General features: G+C 42.8%; 1 protein-coding gene across 6 annotated transcripts in view; it reads right to left on the bottom strand.

Annotated features, from left to right (window-relative positions):
• IQCM (IQ motif containing M) overlaps positions 1-22,795 on the bottom strand; it is a 1,338,699-nt gene that overhangs the window by 969,037 nt on the left and 346,867 nt on the right. The gene's annotated exons all lie outside the window — the stretch shown is intronic.

Genomic DNA, 22,795 nt, shown 5'->3' on the forward strand with positions numbered 1-22,795 from the left:
GAAGTATAAGAATGCAGCACTCAGCCTCTCAAAGGCCTAACTGCTCCGAGACCATATACCCAATGACAGAATCATATACATAAAATGGAGTGCTTAGCAAGTCCAAAGAAAATATCCGGAAGAGGGGGGGACAGTGTTGGCCCCTTCAGTTCTGATGTGACATTCTTTAGCGACACTGCCAGTGTCAGACCTTTCCTTTTTATTGTCTCCTTCTGGCACACAAACTGACCCTGTTTATCGACAATCACCACTAGATATTTGTATTCTGTTGCTCTCTGAATTTGTGCCTCGCTCCAGAACCATTCAGTGGCTTTTTTCTGTTGTTGTTGATCATCATAGTGCATGTCTTATCAAGTTGATATTCAATCCGTTTTCATCAGAGCATTTCTGTGCTGTGTTGAGAAGATGCTGTAAGCTCACCTGAGTGTGACTGACCAAAATAACATCATTGGCATAGAGGAACCTCAACAGCGCCAAACCCCTAGGCTCGGGGCATGGGAGCTGCCGGCATTGAGTACCTGCAGCGGAGAATATGTAGCTTTACTACGCATGCGATAGATCGCATGCCATTACAATACCGTTGTTACAACGACCTCGTTGTTACATCGCGAAGCATTACATCGCAAGTCATTACAATGACTTGCTGTGGGGGCACGCTGGACTTAGGATTAGTATTATTTACTAATCATACTCCAGTTTGTGCAACAGCAGGGAAGGTGTTGGATTTACAAACCAACACCTTGTGCCCCCTATCGCAAGTCGTTCAATCAATCAATCAATCATAGGCATTTGTATAGCGCACTGCTCACCTGGAGGGTCTCAAGGCGCTGGGGGGGGGGAACGCTACTGCTCGAACAGCCAGGTCTTGAGTTGCTTCCTGAAGGCGAGATGGTCTTGCGTTGTCCGGAGGTGGATGGGGAGGGAGTTCCATGTCTTGGCTGCCAGGTAGGAGAAGGATCTTCCTCCGGCGGTGGCTCTGCGGATGCGGGGGACGGTGGCGAGAGCGAGGCTGGAGGAGCGGAGCTGGCGGGTGGGCTTGTGGAAGGTCAGGCGGCTGTTGAGGAACTTGGGGCCCAGGTCGTGGAGGGCCTTGTGTGTGTGGGTGAGGAGTCGGAACGTGATTCTTTTGTTGACAGGGAGCCAGTGCAGGTCTCTCAGGTGTCCAGAGATGTGGCTGTGTCGGGGGATGTCCAGGATGAGTCGTGCTGAGGCGTTCTGGATCCGTTGGAGTTTCTTCTGGAGTTTGGCGGCGGTGCCGGCGTAGAGGGCGTTCCCGTAGTCCAGCCGACTGGTGACGAGGGCCTGGGTGACCGTCTTCCTGGTCTCGGTGGGGATCCACCGGAAGATCTTTCGAAGCATGCGCAGGGTGTTGAAGCATGAAGACGAGACGGCATTGACTTGTCTGGTCATCGAGAGGGAGGAGTCCAGGATGAAGCATAGGTTGCGTGCGTGGTCCGTTGGCTTGGGGGTGGCTCCCAGGGCGGGGGGCCACCAGGAGTCGTCCCAGGCGGAGGGTGATGATCCCAGGATGAGGACCTCCGTCTTGTCTGAGTTCAGTTTCAGGCGGCTGTTCTTCATCCATTCGGCGACGTCTTTCATCCCTTCGTGTAGGCTGGCTCTGGCGGCGTCCGGGTCGCTGGTGAGGGAGAGGATCAGCTGGGTGTCATCGGCGTAGGTGATGATCTTGAGGTTGTGTTGACGTGCGATGGTTGCGAGGGGGCTCATGTAGACGTTGAAGAGGGTGGGGCTGAGCGATGACCCTTGTGGAACGCCGCAGATGACTTCGGTGGCCGCTGACCGGAACGGGGGGAGGCGGACTCTCTGGGTTCTTCCGGCGAGGAATGAGGTGATCCACTCCAGGGCCTTCTCCTGGATGCCGGTGTTGTTCAGGCGCTGTACCAGGGTGCGGTGGCAGACAGTGTTGAACGCTGCGGAGAGGTCCAGGAGGATGAGGGCCGCAGTTTCCCCGTTGTCCATTAGGGATCTGATGTCGTCTGTGGCTGCGATGAGGGCGGTCTCCGTGCTGTGGTTGGCTCGGAAGCCGGATTGTGAGTGGTCGAGGGATCCGTTGGTCTCGAGGAAGGCGGCTAGCTGTCTGTTGACGGTCTTCTCGATGACTTTGGCAGGAAACGGGAGGAGCGAGATGGGGCGGTAGTTCTTGAGGTCGGAGGGGTCTGCAGTTGGTTTCTTCAGCAGGGCAATGATCTCGGCGTGTTTCCAGCACTCCGGGAAGGTGGCGGTGTTGAAGGAGGTGTTGATGATGTCGCGGAGGTGGGGTGCGATGATGTGGTCGGCCGTGTTGAAGATGTGGTGTGGGCAGGTGTCTGTAGGGGATCCGGAGTGGATGGTGTTCATTGTGCGTGTTGTGTCTTCGGTGCTGACTGGGGTCCAGGTGCGGAGGGTGGCGGTGGGGGGCATCGGTTCGGTGGTGGGGTTCGTGGTTGGTGGGCCGAAGCTGTTGTGAATGTTGGCGATCTTGTCGTGGAAGAAGGCTGCGAGGGAGTCGCAGAGGTCTTGCGAGGGAGTGATGTCATTGTTTCCGGCGTCGGGGTTGGAGAGCTCTTTGACGATGCTGAAGAGTTCCTTGCTGTTGTGGGTGTTGTGTTGTTGTCCAGTCGTTCCTTGAAGGCTGTCTTCTTTGTGGCGCGGATCAGTTGGTGGTGTTTGCGGGTGGCGTGTTTGAGGGCCGTCATGTTGTCTGTGGTCTGGTTGGTGCGCCAGGTGTTCTCCAGGGAGCGGCAGTTCTTCTTGGAGGTGATGAGCTCGTCGGTGAACTAGGAGGCTTTCTTGCTGCCACGTCTGCTGGGGGGGTTCTTCTTCAGTGGTGCGAGGGCGTCTGCGCAGTTGGTGATCCACTGTGTGAGGTTGTTGGTGGCTTCGTTGGGGTCCGTTGAGCTGGTGGGGGGGTTCTGGCTGAGGAAGGTGGTGAGCTGGTCGCCGGTGATCTTGTTCCAGCTCCTGCGGGGGGCTTGTTGAGGGTGGTGGTGGGTCGTCGTTTTACTGAAGCTGAAGTGGACACAGCTGTGGTCAGTCCACTGGAGATTGGTGGAGTGGCTGAAGGTGACGTATTTGCTGGATGAGAAGACTGGGACAAGCGTGTGGCCGGCGTAGTGGGCGGGGGTGGTTACCAGTTGCTTGAGTCCGAGGTTGGCCAGGTTTTCCAGCAGAGTAACAACTTGCGTTGTAATGGCATGCGATCTATTGCATGTTTAGTAAACACTGTTTCCCACATCAGTTCAGTTAAAAAAAGGTTGAATAAAGTGGGAGCCAGGACGCACCCCTGCCTCAGGCTGTTGCTTGTTGATATTCGTTCAATCAGTTTCAGGTCAATCACAAGGGATTTCTACGGTATTTAGAGAGAGAAGATTTCAATTCATCCTAGTCATCCCAGGCCTTTTGTCAGAATGTATTACATTTGTTCATGATTCCTGGGCTCCCAGAACAAAACGATATACAAGTCAGCCTGGGAATCTTGCTGCCATTGCTGTTTGTGTAAAGCACACTACAATACCATTATGACACATGTCTCTCTCATGGTTAATTTCTTGGGTTACTTAGCAACCTCAAGTAAGTCTAATAGGACGGTGAATACTCATATATCAGCTGTTTTTCTACATCATATTTTCAATGATGGGAAACCAGTGGGTAAACATGATTTAATTTGCTGTCTCTTAAAAGGAATTAGGAAAAGTATACCTCCTCCACCAACATATAAAGTGTTTTGGGATGTAGTTTTGAATATGTTTAACACTTGCTCTGATAATGCTAATCTTTCTTTAAAAAGTTTATCAGAAAAACTGACAGTGATTTTGTGTTTAGTATTATTGAAAAATGTTTTCAACATTAGGGCTCTGGATAATAATGAATGTTCAGTATTCTCCTTCTAAACTTTTTAGAATTTCCAAACATACTAAAGTTCTCAAAATGTCCACGGAATATCCTGCCTTTCCTGATCATCCAGAGTTTTGAGTAGTAAAGTGTCTTCAGGAATGTGAGGATCGTACATCAGCTCTCAGAACGTCCACTTCCCAATTCCTTATTTCTTTCAGAAAACCTAATCTTCCTGTTCGTCATGCAGCAAAGAGGAATTCATCTATCCATGTTTGGAGCTCATCATCTAGAGGTGCTATGGCTTCTAAAGCTAATAATTTGGGTTCCAGGTTAGAGGAGATTCTGAGAGCAGCAGACTAGTCTTTGACTTCTACTTTCAAGACCTTTTATTGATAACCAATTGTAGGTGCTCATACTTCAGTTGTTAACATGCTTTAAATAGCATATTAGGAGTCTTCAGTCTTGCAATAAAATCCGGTTGTTCCAAGTTGTTAATGATGGAAAGTCACAATTCTATTAAAGACATGGAGGCAAGTTTTATCCCTGTTTATTTTTTGTGATGCTCCTGTCTTTTTTCACTTCCATTCAACCGCTGCAGCTAGAGTTCCACAGTCAACCTGAATGACCTTCTCAAGATGGAGAGTGACTGGTGTCCTTGATACTTTGTTTCATGTGTTCTTTCTTTCTCATGTTGCTATTTCTTTACAGCAGAAAATAGTGCCCAGCATTAAGAAAGAGGAAGTGCTGTCGCAAACAGAGCATTTATGGACTTAATTACATACCTTGGACTTGTTTTGTGAAGTTCAAGGCCCATTACGTTATTGTATTATAGTTGTATGTCGTTAAAGGCTTGTGTTATTTGTCCATTTCCTATTACTGCCATTTCTAGCTGCTGTATTTAATAAAGCAGAAAAATAAGGCATAATGCTGGTATCCATGTTTATAAGAGAATGACAGCTTTCCATCATTAACAACTTGGAAAAGTCATATTATTTCCTGAAAAATCAGCAGAGCTTTAGGGTACTGAGTGACACTAGAAGGGAGGCTCACTTGTTTGTTGGGGTTATAGCGCACATAATTTGTTATATCAGGTCAAAGTGGATAAGGAGCTTGTTAGAGATAAGGAGCACCATCACCCTGGAGAGATTAGAGTGCTACTGTACCATTAGAAACCCATAACTACCCATAACTATTCAGTGCTATGTTCTTTTTTGGGTTTCTTTGAGGGGTAGGTTAGCAGCCTCTCCAATAGCCACTTAAACCAGTGACCTTCACTTTGGCATTAGAGGTCTTCATAAGCCTGGCAGGGCTATATCTTCAGTAATCCGTAGTGCAAAGTGTGTACTTGCTTGAATAAATGATTATGTGGATTTGTGAGAACATTGCCATAAATAGGCCACAGAATAAGGTAGCTGAACATAACATTCCTCTCAAAATATAAATAGAGCAATTTCTCAGCACCATTTAAGCTCCGCCTTTGCTTGAATTTAAGATGCAAGCCTGCCCCTATGTTCATATGCACTATTCTACTTTTGCTTGGCACCAGTCAATGGTAATCTACGGAATAGGGAGGACCATGCAATAGGTATAGTTATGACTACTGCACTTTTAATCAGCTAATCTTCATGTGAAAACTCTGTGGAAGCATGGGGCATCATTAGGTACTCCATTAGGATACTAGTTCTGATGTCACTCCATTTCGATTTGCAGGACTTTGCTTAAAGTTTTCATTAGGAATTTCACTTTCTCATTGGCCTGTGACTAGCCGGATGTTGTCAGTAATAAAATGACATGCCATTGTCAAGCATTGTTTTCCCATCCACGATAAGCAGCTTTTACATTTCAGGATTAGGTACAATTTCCTCCATCAGGTATGTTAAGTAGCTATCCACCACCACTGAAATGTATCTATGGCTGTGAGATTGCAAAAATCAGTAATTAGATGCCACCATGGTTTTGGACTCCGTTATGGAGATTGGATGGTCAAGCGGCAGTCCCAGAATCAATGCCAGGCATGGGAACTTCGAGGAATCAGGTACTCATTTTTATTTGTTCAGTAGGTGTAGCATGTCCTTCATGAGATAGTAAGCATGTGCTCCACCTTAGGGAATTAGATATCACAATTCAGGCATCTATTAAGGTCTTTAGTAGACATGGACAATGCCTTGTAAATACTCTTTAACTCCTGCATTGTTTTCTTCCATCATTATAGAGGTGATTCTACAGGGTTTTGCACCATTTGCACCTGGGTTTCTGGTCTATGATTATGATGGCCTGCAGACAGTTATCTTCCTTTGTAGCTTGAATTCCCTACAACAGGTTCAGGCTTTAATCACTATCCACAATTAGCATCATGTGTCTGTCATCAGCCTCTTAACATTCAAGGGGTCTGAGCAGCCCTAGGTGTTTGGACCAATGTGGTAATTTACTGTGGTGACAAATCCTTTACTCCATTGCTCACTCTCTCCCCACTCTCTTGATCCTGGACCTCCACCAAATTATATTCTGCTGTTTATTGAATATCAGTTCAATGTAATGGATTGTCACTATATCTTTCCATTCATGACCAGCCTACCAGAAATCTATCTAACATTTTTAGTGAATATAATCAGATGTACTGTTTTGTTGCACTAGGCATAGCATTCTTGTAGACATGCTTTCTCTATGTATAAATACAAATAAAATTAGTCGATAAGATTTTTACGGCCTGGAAAGAATTCCAATTCAAAGAGCAATAATGCAGCAAGAGTAACCATTTCTCAGTTCTTGTTGGAGGTTGAGGGACTGATGCTTGGATTGATGACTTAAGAGGTTGTGACCTGTCCGCACATTATTTTCACGTGGGTCGCACTCCACTGGTCTTTGACGAGCTGCGCATACACAAACAATTTGAAATGTCTTGATCGCCACAGAATAGCTATCACGTTCGTCGATTTGTGGGTCTTGCTGTGTTGTGAGTGTTAAGCACAGCTTCCACATTCTACTGGTAAGACCCTCTCTGCGTATATTAAGTCTAGCTTGCACACCTCATTGTTTATCTTCTTTTCTTACCATTGTCCTTGGTCGTGAGGGGCCAGTATCAACAACTGTGTGTTTCAAATGGGAGTCATGTAAGTCGTGCTTGTCAGGGCATGATCCATCATCTAAGCTGTTACTTGGTATCTTAAAGACCAGGTCTCTCCAGGCCTTTTTGTAGTAATTTGTGGGATGGTTCCATCTACATTATAAATTGACGTTTTGCAGTAGTGCACTGTCTGTGTGGAGTGCCTAATTGCAGGGACACGCTGCGGAGCAGCTTAGGTTTTTGAATCCTCAAATCTTCTTAGATCCAATTTTCTGCAGATAAATATGAGACAAATTATAGGCTGAATTTCAAAGATCCGCTATTTTGTCTGTAAAGCATTAACTGCTCTTCATCTGAGTTTGCATCACTGCGTTTAGGCTTAAAATATATGGGGGTATCATCCCTTATATTTTGAGCTCACCTGAGAGCAGCAAGCACTTTTCTGATCAAATACTGGAGCACCTCCACTACTTATAAAATATCAAAACCCAGCCTTTTGTATTTCTAGGGCTCATTGTGATTTGAGCAAGTAGTGCTCAAGATGTTTTTTATTTTCAAGATCCTTTTAGCTCCATTTAGGTCTGCAATCATGACAATAAAGGTGGGAGCCAGGTGTCTCTGTCTCTGTAAGCCTTGTTGAGCAGTCTAATACAGACAGAGATTTTGAGCTTTACTGGTTGTTTTGATTCTTTTACTCACGAGGACCACCAAGATGCTGATGATACACAGGCTTACATAAAAAACCTCCTACCCACAAAAAGTCAACTTGTTGCATGTATGTGTTATAAGACTACACTTGCGAATGATCAACAACTTTCCTAAATGATACCCAAAAAAGACAAAGTTAATTTTATTCTCCCTTTTTATTCCTTAGCCCTATTTTTGCAGAAACCTTTACACTTAATATCTCCGGTTCTACCGCTTGGATTCTTTTTGCTCTGGTATCATTTTATTTATTAAAAACTATTCTATTTGTCTAGATTGGGGTTTGTTTTGTGTTGTGTTATCAATTTATTACTGTTTGTGTGCTGCATAACTTCTAAGTTAAGGTTGACTGCTTTGTGGCAAGCTACCAAACAGTTGAGCACAGGTTAATGTCGCGACTTAACCTGACAAAGATTGTGGTTGTTGTCTGAGTGGTGTTTCTACGACTCCCAAATGATAACCCAATTTCCTACATTATCTCACCAACTTACTCAAGTGACCTAGTTTCAAAGCATCACATGCTCAACATTAAGTTTCAGGTGACACCTTCCACCTTTTGGAACTCATTACCAAGTTTATTAAGACTAAATCCCATTTTTACATCCTTCCACAGACAATTAAAAACTCATCTTTCCAGAAGATGCCTTCCAAATGAGAATTTGTCCTCTGTTTTGGGTCATAATCAATTTACACATTTGGTTCCTTTCCACTCCTATTTAGATGAAGACAGTTTTTTTCAAGTTCATTAATCATTTCCTCTACCTGGTACTCATTTCAGTTGTGTTATCTGTTTATGTGCTATTATTGTTAGTGCTACTGTTACATGTAATCTTGAGTTTTATTTGTACAGTGCCCACATGCTCTTGAGTGACAGTGTGCTATAGAAAACGCTAAAATAAATAAATAAATAATTTAATAGAAGGACCCAATTGGTTCGCCCTTAAGTTTTTAGTCAGAATGGTTCAGTCAAGCTTTTTTAGCTCAACTTTTACTTTAGTTCTCATGGGAAATAGAAATCATCTTGGCCAAAAAGCAACCACCTGAACTGTGCGTAACATTGTTATTGTGCTTGTAGGTGGCCCAGGCACAACTAAGACAGGTACCAACGGGTAACTCTACTTTATTAGATTCCAGTTTCATTTCAGAGAAGCATGACTTCACTGTTCATCCTCCTTCAACTTCATGTCCACCTGTCATGTAAAAGGACAGATTCACAGCACACATTCTGCAATACTTCCGTATTCCTTCTTATATCATATACTCCAGCTTGAAATATGAGATAGTCATTTGTATACACAATAGTCCCCTTTACAACCACTAAATACCAACAAAATAACAGATGAATAGGAAGACAACTGTGCAAAAAACCTACTTACAAAATTTAACTCCAAACTAACAAGAGGAAGGCACATCCAAGACCAAGGCATGCAACAACTCCACAAACTGGCATTGGCACGCTAAAGCTGTCACGCAGACATGCTCTACTACCCCTTTCAAACATCAACTGTATTGGAAACCACAATCATGCCAACTCCTTCTTCATTAACTGCAACAAGGCAATTCACAGAGAACACACTGCAATAAAGCAGCATTACTTCCTCCGCTTTGGGAACAATCTGAGAAATTCACATCGAGCATTCCATATCATGTGGATTCTATTGAGAGACTTGCAGACACACAACATGAGGAACTTTGCGAACACTTCTTTATTTCTATATTCCCGGTCAGTGCGAGGTAGCCACACGGTACACCTCGCCCGATGATCTTGCTCCCCCATTTCCTATCCTGTCCCTTTATCGCCATTTCATATCCCTTCTCCAGCTGAGGCTGTGACCACACAGCTAGCCAGTGGTAGAGCCAGGGTCCTAGAGCGCCCTACTCAACATCATATACCACTTTATCCTCCACCCTTAGGCCAATCAGAAAAATGCATAGAGAATAATTTGTGTCTAGCACTCTATGATTATCATAAATATCATTGTGAGACACTTTGTGTAACATAAATCAAGGTTTAAACCTAGAAGGTCTTGAAGATGTATTTGTTGCTATGTGTTTATCGTCTCTTAGTAAAGCCATATATAGAGGTTTAATTAATTGCTAGTTGTTTTCAAGCATTTTTAGATTGAGGGTTCTTTGAAGTTATTTTGTAAAGTAAAATTTCACAGTATTTAAAACTCCATTTGACTGGACCTTGGGAGAAACTCCATATTGCAAAGGAGATGTAGAGGCTCATTTGATGAAAGATAAAATCAAAGTCGAAAACAACTTTCATATGAACAAATGTATGATACTGACTTGCATTCTTTGCCCTGTGTGTAAATAACAAATTCAGTCTGATTCCTTTAGGACCACAATGAAAGTCCATGGCCAGTGTCTGCGTAGCAGTGAAAGTTTCCCCAGCTAGGTTTTCCAGTTTGCACCTTTCTGTACTCAACTCAGGCCATTAGTTCCAAACACTGACTCTTTGCACCGGTCTGCAAGGGAAACTGACGACTTTCCTTGCTGAGTCATAATGACCTACATGGACTTTGACCCCTCTGCCCGATTTCTTGGGAGCCACAATGAGAGTAGCGTGATCGTGGCATGAGCGGGGGAGAGGATTTCAGACGCTGGCTTTTGCAACTCGCCCCCTGCTGCCTCAAGGCAACCCAGCCAGAGACTATCTCTTTCCACCCGTCTGCCTTCAAATCAAGGGAAATTAAAGAATTTAGTTGCACAGCGTAATACTAACCTGTGTTCTGTTACCTTATGAACAAAAACTGGTCTCCCGGATCCCTTGGTGGCCACAACGGAACTGGTGTGGTTGGTGCCTGAGTGGGGCTGAGGATTCCAGCATGCTTTTCCAGGTCAATGACAGCCATTTCCAGGCTGATTAGGCAGACCCCTCTAATCCAGACAAATGACTCCCACCCAGTGTGATTTCATCACTACCATGCCTAACGTTTTTTCCTTATTCACAGTCAATCAAAGTTAACACATCCACACAATATAAATCTGGTTTGTCCTTCATGTCAGTCTCAACCTCTTACTTTCTGTTTATCTCTAAACCTATCTCTCCTTCTTTCCACCTTTACCCTCATGGCACTCCAGCTTTACAACATAAGCCCTCATTGCGAGTAGCCTCTGTATTATGAAGGGGTCGTTAACAACTGCTACCAGCCCAAAAGGAACCAGGAGATGTTATGTTATGTTGATATGTCTTCTAAAATGCTCAATTATCCAAGGGTGTCTTGGTGCTGGCTTTGATAAAGGAGACAAATTGGATGGAAAGATATGATCTAGCAGATGCTGAAGAGCCAAGTTTCCAGATGTTTCTTAAAACTCAACAGATTGGGTGCATATTTGATGTGTAGTGGTAAAGTGTTCCATGCTTTTGACGTGCCAAGAAAGAAGCTACTGCCGCCGCAGGTGGATAGTTTGAATCTAGGTACAACAATATGTTTAGCAGAGGTAGAACATAGAGTTCTGCCTGGGATGTACCGGTTTAAACTTTGTTGAAGACAGGTGGGCCTAGACCATAGAGTGCCTTGTAGGCAGTGAAAAGTGCTTTAAATGTGCATCTCTGTCTGATAGTGAGCCAGTGCAGGCTTTTAATGGCTGTGGCTACGGAGTGATGTTTGGAGCAGAAGTCTTGCTGCTGCATTTTTGTAGTGCCTGAAGCCTGCTAAGGATGTGCTGATGTGCGGTGAGAAGTAAACCGTTGCATTAAACCAATTTTGATATAACTAATGATGCAATAAGAGTTTTTGGAGGTACAAAGGAATTAATGGGAGGATCTTTCTCAGCATTCTCGAAGTGAAGAATACTGAAGATGATAAGGCATTGAAATGATTTATGTAAGTTAATTTATTGTCAATCAAAACTTCAAGATTTCGGGCCTTGGTGACAGGGACAGGCTAAGTGCCCATCTCTGCTGGCCGGCAGGATGGGGTTCAGAATGAAGTTTGTGCTCCAAAGAGTATCACTTCCATGTTTCCTGCTCATCCATAAGCTGACTGCCTGCATATACTCAGAGAATCAGGCGCTTATGCCTGTGTCCGCTTTGGCCAGCGAGATGACGATCTGAGTATCGTCTTTGTAAGAAGTCAAGGAAAAGTCACAGGTTTTGATTATATTAGCCATAGGTGTGATGTAAATATTAAATAGAGTGGGACTGAGCAATGATCCTTCTGGGACATTGCATGGAAAGAAGAAAGAATGAGATGCAAACCCATCAAGTCTGACCGACTGTCCTCTGTCAGAAAGAAAGAAAGGATTTAAGTAGGTCCCAGGCTGTGTCAAAAACATTGATTTTAGACAAACGTTCCAATAGCACTTCGTGATCTACCATATCAAAAGCAACAGAGATATCAAGCACAATAAGTGCTGCCCCTCGGCTCTAATCGAGCACCTGTCTGATTTCTTTGGTTGCCTTGATCAAGAGTGGGTCTGTGCTATGGCCGCTGCGGGAAACCATGCTGCATGGTGTCTAGATGATCATTAGATTGAATACGGTCCATCACTGAGTGTTTATGATTTTTTCTATAATCTTAGATGGAAGAGGGAGATTTGATATTGGACAATAACTGCTAGGATCTTTGGGGTTCAGAGTTTCTGTTTTTTAATAGTCCAAGAATTGAGGCTTTCTTCCAAATAGATGGGAATTGGCCAGGCGAAGTCATGAGCTGGAAAATGGCTGTAAGTTGGCGGGCGAAGGTGTATGCCACTGAGACGGCTATCTTTGGTGGGTACAGGTCTTGTGGGGAATCTGATGATGTTGACCCCAGTAAATTAGTCACCTGTTCTAGGGTAGGTGGTGTAAAATTATGGAGCCTTGATAATTTCTTGCATGTAATGGTGGGAGCCTTGACACTGTCTGATTTGGGAGTAGAGGAAGAGAATAGGTTGCAAACTGCTTCCACCTTTTCCAAAAAGAAGGCGCTAAGCTATTGAAGAATGATTGGCTGCTAGAGTTGGTCTTATTAGATACATCAGTTTTCAACTTAGTCACTGTTTGAAAAAGCTCTTTTAAGGAATTGCTTGCTTCCTCTATCTTTATGGTGGAATAGGATGTTTTCTCTTTGAAAATAAGAGACTAGTCTTCTCTGCCTTGTTGTAAATCCACCTCCATATTTTCTGCTGCCTGCGGCAATTTTGTTTTTGTGCCCTTAGCTCTGCTGTGAACCAAGGGACTGAGAGAGTCCACAGAAACACTACAGATCTCTGTATTTTCACATGGAGTTTTCAGCTGCTAAAAACAGCCTAAATATGTGTGAAAAATATGGGAATAATTATAAAGTAATGAGGGAATTGAACACAGAGTTTCTGATTTCCTTGGTAATGCCTTATTTCTTAGTTGGTCCTTTGGGTCCAACTCAAAATGGCATCCATTTCCCTAACACTGTAATCACAAACTCTAGGGGTGGAAAAATCCCAGCCCATTTATCATTTGCTGAGATTCATCCTCATCTATGCAAGATCAAATCCCAAAATAGATGTCACATGCATAACCTAATCACCTCCATTACCCTGGAATACTCAAACCGAGGTTTGGATACCTGGTTTGACAGATCTGAATTAGCTGACATCAAAACCCTCTCCACCAACTGTGTGATTCCTCATTTACATCATTATGTCTCAGACCAGCTTATAGGATTAGGTATACTATAGACATCACTGATATGGCCCTCAAGACTCTTTGAGACTTATGTCAAATAAATATTCGCTTTCTTTGAGTGAAAAATATCTGATCTTGCTTCTTACCCTAGAAATATTTATCCAGATATTTGTATCGGGAGTCAAAGCTTAGTGCCACCCTCCCTCCATGCTGTAAATCGATATCACTATAAACTGCAAATCTCACTTCTGTTTTTTATGGAGCCAGAAACCGTTACTAAATTAAGGGACAATAAATGCATATTGATTCTTACTGAAGGATGTTGATGTACATAAGCAGACGGAAGTGGAGAGCACTGGCAAAGAAGGAGGTTAACCAGGTAAGTAGTGGTGGAATGACAGCCAGGAGGATGGCGGCACAGTGTGGAAATCCAGGTTGGGTTACAGATCATGTGCAGTGAATGGCAGAAAACGGAGGAACAGATGAGAAGGGATGCTCAGGGCAAGAAGATGCAGACTAGATGGCAGAGATATGGTGAGCAGTATGCAGCAGGAAAGGAAGGGAAGATGGTGAGCCTGAATAGGAGCAGGTATCAATGTAACTCCCGTGAGAAGCAGTTCATTTGTTACTGGAAGCAAAGAGGAGTGGAAAAGTCGGTGAAACAGTGAAAGAAAAATAGAGAACAAAGAAACCTTAACCTGAAAGATTTATATGGAACATGAATGGCAAATGAATGTGAGGTGGAAAAAAGTATTGAACTGAAGAGTGAATTAAGCATTTAGGTGAAATTGAAACAGATGTGTGTTGAGGTTTTTCGGAATACGTCTTTGGTACATCTAACATCTTGTGGCAGCGGTTCACACAATGTTGAGGACATACCAGTAAAAACTAGTTGGCAACCCTGTAGTTTAATATTTTTGGGTTTCTATCCAGGAAGCGTCATTGCTCCTCATCCCTTTCTGACCACCATATTTTTTAAGGGAGTTGTGTAGATTTTATGGAGTGCTTTGAACTTAATGCAGGCAATTTTGATCGTAATCTTCACTTTCAAAAAGAGCCAACACAGGTATCCTAGTACAGGAGTGATATGGTCAGTTTATTTTGTACTAGATATCATCCTGCCCACTGAAAGAAAAACAGCTTTAAGGGCATTTAGTTGCATTTAGGTACTCCAATCAGAGTTGCATTCCAAAAATCAATGCGAGAAACCACAAGAGCATGAAAAACTAGTTGGAATACAGACTGCTTGAACTTTTTAGAGCAGTACAGTGTTTAACAGGCTGTAGATAACTGTATGCCCCAATATAGGAAGACATGGAAAGTTAGTTATCTTGCCAGAGATTCAGAAAATGTTCTCCTGTGCTGATGAGGGAGGGATCCCGATTGAATGCAGTCCATTATCTAGCTAACATGTAATTAAATGTCATCAGATCTGAGTAAGGAATTGAATTATGTTTTTTCATGGTCAAGTGCAAGACATTTCAAGTCATCCATTTTTGAAAAAGCAATTGTTTAATGTTCTGATGTCCTGGAACAAGAAGATGTTTTGGTACTGTTGAGGACCATCAACATACTGGTCAATTGTGATAGCATCCATTTTGAAAAAAAAATCTAAGTAGTTCCATATTGAAAAAAAAGGATGAGGCTAAAATAAACCCTTACAAAATACCACACAGTATAGGAGCAATAGCAGAACTTGAGCTGCCTAATCTAACTCAGTGCTTTCCTTTTTAAGAGTTATGATCAGAACAATCAAACAAATGAGGAACAGCATCCTACTCTGCACCACTCCTGATCTACTGCAACTACTACTGACTTTGACTCAAGGGTTTCAAATACCTTTTCAACATGAGTTATCTAAGACGAGTGTACCGGAAACGCTTTCTTACTTATTTTGTTTAATGTTTACTTCATAGCTCAATACCACCTGGAATGCATCTGGTCTTTTTCAATAGTTTTACCCTCTACCTAATCCTAAGTGTGGGCTACTGGCCAAACTCATACTTCAAATGACCCTACTATTATGTTCAGAGCACTCCCCTATGTGTAACCTCTTTTCTGATCGAGAAGAAATTAAGGGCATCTAACAGGAAAGATTTAACAATATATGTGGCAGATTGATACCTGCCAGGCCTTTCATACCATCCTCCATACATCACTGGGCATCCTACTTGAGCCTCTGATTGAACTGAGGGCAGCTCCCTGTCAGAAATAGAGATTTGACTCTAGTGGCTTCTAACTTAAGCCTTTTCTAACTTCCTCTATATTTCAAGGTTCCTGTACTCAAACATCAATCAATTTGAGTTCTGTGGTTTTCTTTCTTTTAAAGCTAAACCATCTTCTAAACCGGGATCATGTTTTCACTTATTCCCTTAGCCTACATGTGCAACATCAAGTCAGTGACCTGGATCTGCACAATTGTCACAAAACTACATCCTCAAAACAAAAAAATAAAGTTTAGGACCTACATTTTCTTTGGAAAATAAAAAACATTTCCCTCCCATGCTTGTCTGAATGTGTTTTATGTGTGACACATGATTACATTGCTTCATTTTCAGAACCCACTCAGATTTCAGCATTCACCACTGACTCACCCTGCAGCACCCAATCATTTATACTATTCAACCTGAAACTGGTACTCAAATCCTTGAAGCTCCAGCTCACCTCCATATACTGATAACCTCTGAGGTATTCTTACAAATTATGGTTATGTTTAATCACAGGTAATTTTTGTGGTTTTGTTTGTTTCATCCTGACAAGGATTGTGGCTGTTGCTTGAGACATGACACACCCTCCTCAATAAACAGACCAATTTCTCACATCGAGTTTCACATTCACCCATTTCTTCATCAACTGTTTTACAAGATCCTCCTTATGATCCAATATGGGTTGATTCATATCTGTAGGAAGGTGATTATATCAATGTTTCCACTAGGACCTGAAGATACACAGGAGGGATTATCATATCTAAATATTATATATGTGCAAGTTCAGGTTAATGGCAGTAAAATGCAAGTTAAGCTAAGTGGCAGATCCTGGGGGTTTTGAGGTTTCAACATCTATTCCAAGAGTAAATGAATAGGTGCTGCTGCTCAATAGCTCACATTGCTATGACCACAGTGAATCCTGTAGCCGATAGAAGTAGAGGGGCATTCAGATGGCTATATGTGAGAACAGTAAAAATCAACCCAATATTTTGTAAGACGTGGTACTCACTGCACTTCATCACTATTAACCAGTGCTAAAGTACTTGTGCTCCCTTCCTAAAAAATGGCAAAATTGGCTTATACCTGATAGGCATATTCAATTTACTTATAAGTCCCTAGTAAAGTGGTGTAACACATACCTAGGGTCTGTAAATTAAATTCTACTAGTGAGCCTGCTGCACTAATTGTGCCACCCACTTAAGTAGTCCCAGGTCTGCCATTGCAGCTTAAATGCAGTTTTAAACTGCAATTCGATTTGGCAAAATAACCCCCTTGCCAAGCCTTAATCTCCGCTTTTATTGCAAATAAGCAGGGTCACTGGAATTATGCAGCAGGGAGGGCTAAATTATGTAACTGAGTTGAGTAAATTATGCAGCAAAAAAAGGAACATTATGTGGCGTAGTTCAGAACATTTTGTGATAGGAGTACATTAATTTTTCATTTTTACACTTAACACTGTCCAGGCATTGGTTGCACTTCATTAGGACCAGTTTAACACCCCAATATAGCAATAAGCAACACAAATTTGACGTGACAAGTTTTGCAAAGGGCTAGACACTGCTCGACAACATGTATCGTTCTGCTTTTAGTAACTTTTGAATAGTTTGAGAAACAATTGTTAATATCAGCAGATTATGTGGCAGATGATGAATTACGTGGCAAATGCAGCAAATCTATAATGATGTGAAAAAGGCTGTGGCCGCTCAATGACATATTTCCAGAGGCCAGCATATATAAGATAGACCCTCTAAGGTAGGCCCTATATAGCCCATAGGGCAGGGTGCATTGTAAAGAAAAGGTTGAACATGTACTTTCAAATTTTACATGTCCTGGTAGTGAAAATCTTCCAAATTCGTTTTCACTACCATGAGGCCTACCTCTCCCACAAGATAGCATTTGGTTGCCTTATTAGATTTATCAGGGGCCAATTTTTGATTGGGACCAGGTAAACATTTTATGTTTAGCGTCTGAGAAATTATAATTTAAAACCCTCTCAAATGGTAAAGTTGGAATTTAAGTTACAATTTTGAAAATATTGCTACTAGAATGTTGGCAATTTCTTGCCCTAACCATTTGCGGCCTTCAGCTTGTCCCCAGGTCACATTGCTGGGTGTGGGACTGCTGCTCGTGTCCTGTTCCACTTCTTGAACCTAGCACTACCAAAGTGACTGCAAGGGCTAGTTGGCTGGCCCAGCGTCAGGGACAGAAAAGGCTCCAACTGACTTGAACCCACACCTGGACCCAGCCTGAGTGAGTCCTAACCCCTCTAAGTGGTTCTCCTCCAGTGCTGGACCCTTGATGTTAAAGGTGCCCAGATAGTGAAATCCTAAACTTGGGACTTAGAACATTTTTAGCTAAAAATTGCTCTGAAAAATGATAGGAGACCCAGACTTACATGCTCATCTATCTACATTGCTGGTTGGCCTGACTTTGCGACAGCCCCCACAATGTTCTTCTCTGAAGCAGCAAATCCTGTTCAGTGGTCCTTTCGCCAAAGGGGTATCCAGCCCCATGGAACTCTCATCGGCTACAGCTTCCACCTCCATACCGCTAGAGATTTTCAACTTCCAAAAAAGAGACTTAGGAGCTGATTACGATGGCGGGTGGACTGTATCGGAAACTAGACCACCCAGCATGATGTCGGCGAACCCATAAGAGGCATTACAATGCAACCGCCACCACAGTGGTCACAATGCCTATGTTTTGCATTGTGTCTCCTAAAAGGGGGTCGATTCAGTTGCGGGCTATGGAGGCTGGAATCTAAAGTGCGTGTCTGGAAAATTTACCTCCTAGACCATAGATTCAAAATAATTTCATACAAGAGGAGCTATAACATTCTCCCTTTGTCAGTACAATTAATGTGTAAACATGAATCAAAATTCTTTCATAGTAATCCTAAAGTTTCCTGTATTTTCTATTTTTTCTTTTCAACCACCAAGCGTCTAAACATCTATTTACTGCACACCAGCCAGGTATTATGCTCATGCATTGTTCTAATTCATTTTTTATAAATTAACCCCCCCCCCAAAAAATCACAAAATACAAAACTTATTTCCAATTTTTTGCAGTGCGAACATGGACAAATATACAAGTGTATCGTTACGTATATACAGGTGTATCAAAAACATGACAAAGATATCTACATAAAGACTGTTGATTTCAACGAATATCAAACTGAACCACAAATGACAAAGAGTGAATGAAATACAATAAAAAGACATTACATCAAAACATTAACTGTACATAGTGTGTTTACAGAGTGTAAGTGTCCACCTTATTTTACATTCTGGGACCTATTATCACTGTATCCTCATATATTCTCAATAGTAGAGAAAAAAGGTCCTACTGGGGTCAGAACAGGGCTAACTTATTTCATGAGCCAAGTATCATTTATCTATACATTGGTTTATAGTGCCTTATAAAGTCCAATTCTTTAAAGGTGCCAGCTCATGACCTCCCTTATAATATGCCGATGTGTTACGACCTTCTGGACCTAAGGGACGAGTTAATAGAAGGTCTTCCTCAGGGCGGTGAGGTTTGTGGAGGGACACGGTGGTCAAAAAATTGTCAATTCAACATCTTCGGATGGACCTGGGCGATACCCTCTTAATGAGAGTGTCTTCCTTGACAGGGTTGTGAATCTTGCCCTAGGGTCCTCAAATTTATTTAGGAAGGACTTCCATTGTCTTTTTGAGCGGAGAGTAGAGGGCTACTCCTCTTTACTGCTGTCAGGGAGCTCTTCTCTTGGGATCCGCCATGGATCGCAGTAGCCTGATATCCTTGTCCCGGGCCGTGTCATGTTTTTGATACACCTGTATATACGTAACAATACACTTGTATATTTGTCCCTGTTCGCACTGCAAAAAAATTGGAAATAAGTTTTGTATTTTGTAAAAAATGTTTGGGTGAATTTATAAAAAATTAATTAATACAATGCATGAAGCATATAATACCTGGCTTGTGTGCAGTAAATAGATGTTTAGATGGGTGGTGGTTGAAAAGAAGAAAAAAGAAAAATACGGGAAACCTTAGGATTACCATGAAAGAATTTTGATTCATGTTTACACATTAATTGTACTGACAAAGGGAGAATTTTATAGCTCTTCTTGTATGAAATTATTTTGAATCTATGGTCTAGGAGGTAACTTTTCCAGACACGCACTATGTTTTGCATTGTGCCGGGTGCTGCTGGCTGCACACCCGCCACATTGCAATATAGGGACACCTGACATATTCCTGCACTACGTGGCAGGCACCATGCAGTGCCTGCTACATGGTGCAGGGATATGTAGGGGGGGCCCTAAGCCCACAGCTTAGGGCCAGGGGGATAGGGGGGCCTGCAACAGGCTCCCAAATTACCTTTCTTTCCGCCTGGTCATGGCGGATTAGCGACAACGAACAGGTGGGTGGAAAGAAACATCATAATCACTATGGCGGTACCTGGTAGGCACCACCACCGTTGTAGGGATATAATTCCCCTCCGACAGTACCGTGGCCGTCGGTCTTCCCGACCGCCAACAAAATGCCAACCATTGTAATATGGCGGGCGTAAAGCCTGCTTACGATGGCAGTGAGACCTCCACTGACAGGATGTCATGGCGGTCTCACCACCATCGTAATCAGACCCTAAGTCTGAACATAGAAATCTTCACCGCAACTTGGTCCATTGGCTCCCCAAGGACGACTCCTCCTCCTCAGACACAGCCTGCAGCTTTGTCCCGCTGAACTTTTACCTTCTCAGAGACTTTTTCGTCAAATTTCTTTGAAGCCTGAGGGTAAGCACCGATCCGGCCTGATCAAGTTTTTGTATTGGACTCGTACTGCATCGAGTTCAGCCATATTTTTTTTTACTTTGAACCGATCTTGAGAGACTAGATGTCCTCAGTTGGCGCTTTGATCGTTTAGGCGCTCATTTTTACCTTAATCTTTAAAAATTCAAAACTCTAGTTCTACTAATTAGATCTTTGTCATTTTGTTGTCAAATAATACAAATGTACTCCATTATCTAAATTGATTGGGATTTGTCCTATGTAGTGTTTTCACTTGATTACTGTTTGTGTGCTGCAAAAATACTTTACACAATGCCTCTGAGTTAAACCTGGCAACTTATGTACCAAGCTACCAGAGAGAAAATACAGATTTATTTAGTGACATTTATGGTCACCCTGACAGGAATTTGTGGCAGCTGCTTGAACAGGATTAGCACCCCACTCAACCAATAACCCTCACACCCACACATGATGCGTAATTTTATAAAAATATTTTAACATTTCATCCCATGCAAATAAAGGAGTAACTGCCTCTTATTTGTTATTTAGGGGCCAAAAAAATGATCATTGAGGTGTGCCTTTTAGAGCTGAATGCCGTGAAAAATATTTGTAATGCACCACACAAAAACTCATGAATGAAATAATTTTCCCCTGATGAAGAAACGTATCCTGAAATGTGTTCAGAATTTAAATTTGTTGTATGAACTGTATAGACCTAAGAATGCAAGCTACATAATGTGATTTGAAAGCATTTGATCCAAAACGGAGTCGATCGCCCTTTTAAACAGTGTTTACCGCCGTCAGGAAGGAGTTCTTGGACATGCATATCATTGACTGTTCCAACAGTTTGAGGGCTAACCGGCGACACGGAGGGCAACACCTGTAAAATATATCAAACAGATAAACTGATTGCACATCTATTTGACTTTTATAGAGCCCATCTGGTATTAGCCATTGGCACTGTATGCACATGGAAGGTAGGACGCTTAGTTACAGGAGCAGCAGGCAGCAGTGGCTGTGTGCTCATTAGAGGGCATGCTAATGCATCCTGTGTCTGTCTGGAAATGGAATCTCTGCAAAGTGCTACATTAATGAATGACCTTCACACTGGAGTTCGGTGAGCTCTCTGCACATATCAGAATAGCAGTATCTTCAGTATCCCTGAACTCAGCAGGGTGAATGAGTGCTTGCCTGGGGAAGGCTCGTGACTGGCTCCCTTAAGAAACTTGCCTATATGACACTGAACTCGCTAACAATGCATGTTTCATAGATATTTAGAGTTACGGAAATTGATTCCATCCTTACAGTGGATTGCACAATCAGCTCTCAAAAGCGTTCACATACACGAAGGGTTAGTGGCAACGAGGGTGATTAGGAGGGAAAAGAGGATAGAATATTCATGTGGCATAAGAAGATCTACTAATACTCACAGTGTGGGATTTGCTGCAAGGAAAGAGTAAATTCCCTATTGTCAGTTTTATGGGAGAGAAGGACTTTCTCTTGATGGTTTAACTGAAATCATGTGGGGTTTTTTTTGGGGGGGGATAAGAGAAGATGATGCCAGATAAAAGAGAATGCGTATGTCTTTAACGGCCCTCTTCAGGACTGTAGGTTCTCTGGGTCAAGTGTGCCCAAGCAGTTTTGGGCTGAACCCGTTTTCATGTATGCACTTGCTGTAGGATAATATGTGAGCTGGCACTGGTTATGAGGAGCGGAACACCAACATTGTGGCACAAAGCAAAAACTGTGGGTGGATTGTAAGATACCCATTTCTAAAACTAGCCACATGAACAATGGTGCCTACTTCACCCTGAAGGCAAAAGTGATTCAAATGGTGGAGGCTATCAGAGATAATATGGAGGTTAAGTCCAAAATTGGTGAGAGGGTTGCACAAGGCATTTATCCAGGACCAATAAAAACTAGTACAATAGTTTGGTAAATACAGCATTGGTGAAATGCGGTGTGGGACACAGGCATTATGGTTGTCCATAGATAGCATCATGATCATGGAACATGTGTAGCATGCGTACTTATACTCCAATGTGCCACAATTGCCAAGAGGCCACCAAAAATGCTTATTTTTGAGGCAGTATGAGCACAGGAATGGCCAGTCACTGCCTGGAGTCCGAGAACAATTTACCCCATTCTCTTTCCGAAGGATTTTTGGGAAGGGTTTTTCCCCTAGGAAGGAAGCGTGACCGTCAGTTATCAAAGCAATGAATTAAGGTCTGAATGTGGAGCCACCAGGATATAAAAGGATAATGTACTTGACTAAAATGTTTACCACCAGGTTGGGTTTTTGTCCAAAGGGCTGATTAAGTTATGCTTCTGCCTGCTTGCCCCCTTATACACTGTATTGAGTACATACTGCCCATAGGCAATGGAGCAAGTCAAACCCATGTAGGTAGGCTGGAGTGTGCACCCATAGTAGTCATGGTCGTCATTCAGGGGCCGCTAGGGGTAGCAACTGTGACACCTGGATTACCCCTTGCGGCCCCGGCAGAGGCATTGCATAGGGTGTTGTTACAGCAGAACCAGGAACAAAAACCCTTTTAAAACGTTCATATCCTGCAGCAAACGGGGACGTTTGGCTGACAGGAATAAACTCAGTAGCAGTGAATCT

This window comes from Triturus cristatus, chromosome 2_2, assembly GCF_964204655.1.
Source record: "Triturus cristatus chromosome 2_2, aTriCri1.1, whole genome shotgun sequence".
In the NCBI taxonomy this organism is placed as follows: domain Eukaryota; kingdom Metazoa; phylum Chordata; class Amphibia; order Caudata; family Salamandridae; genus Triturus; species Triturus cristatus.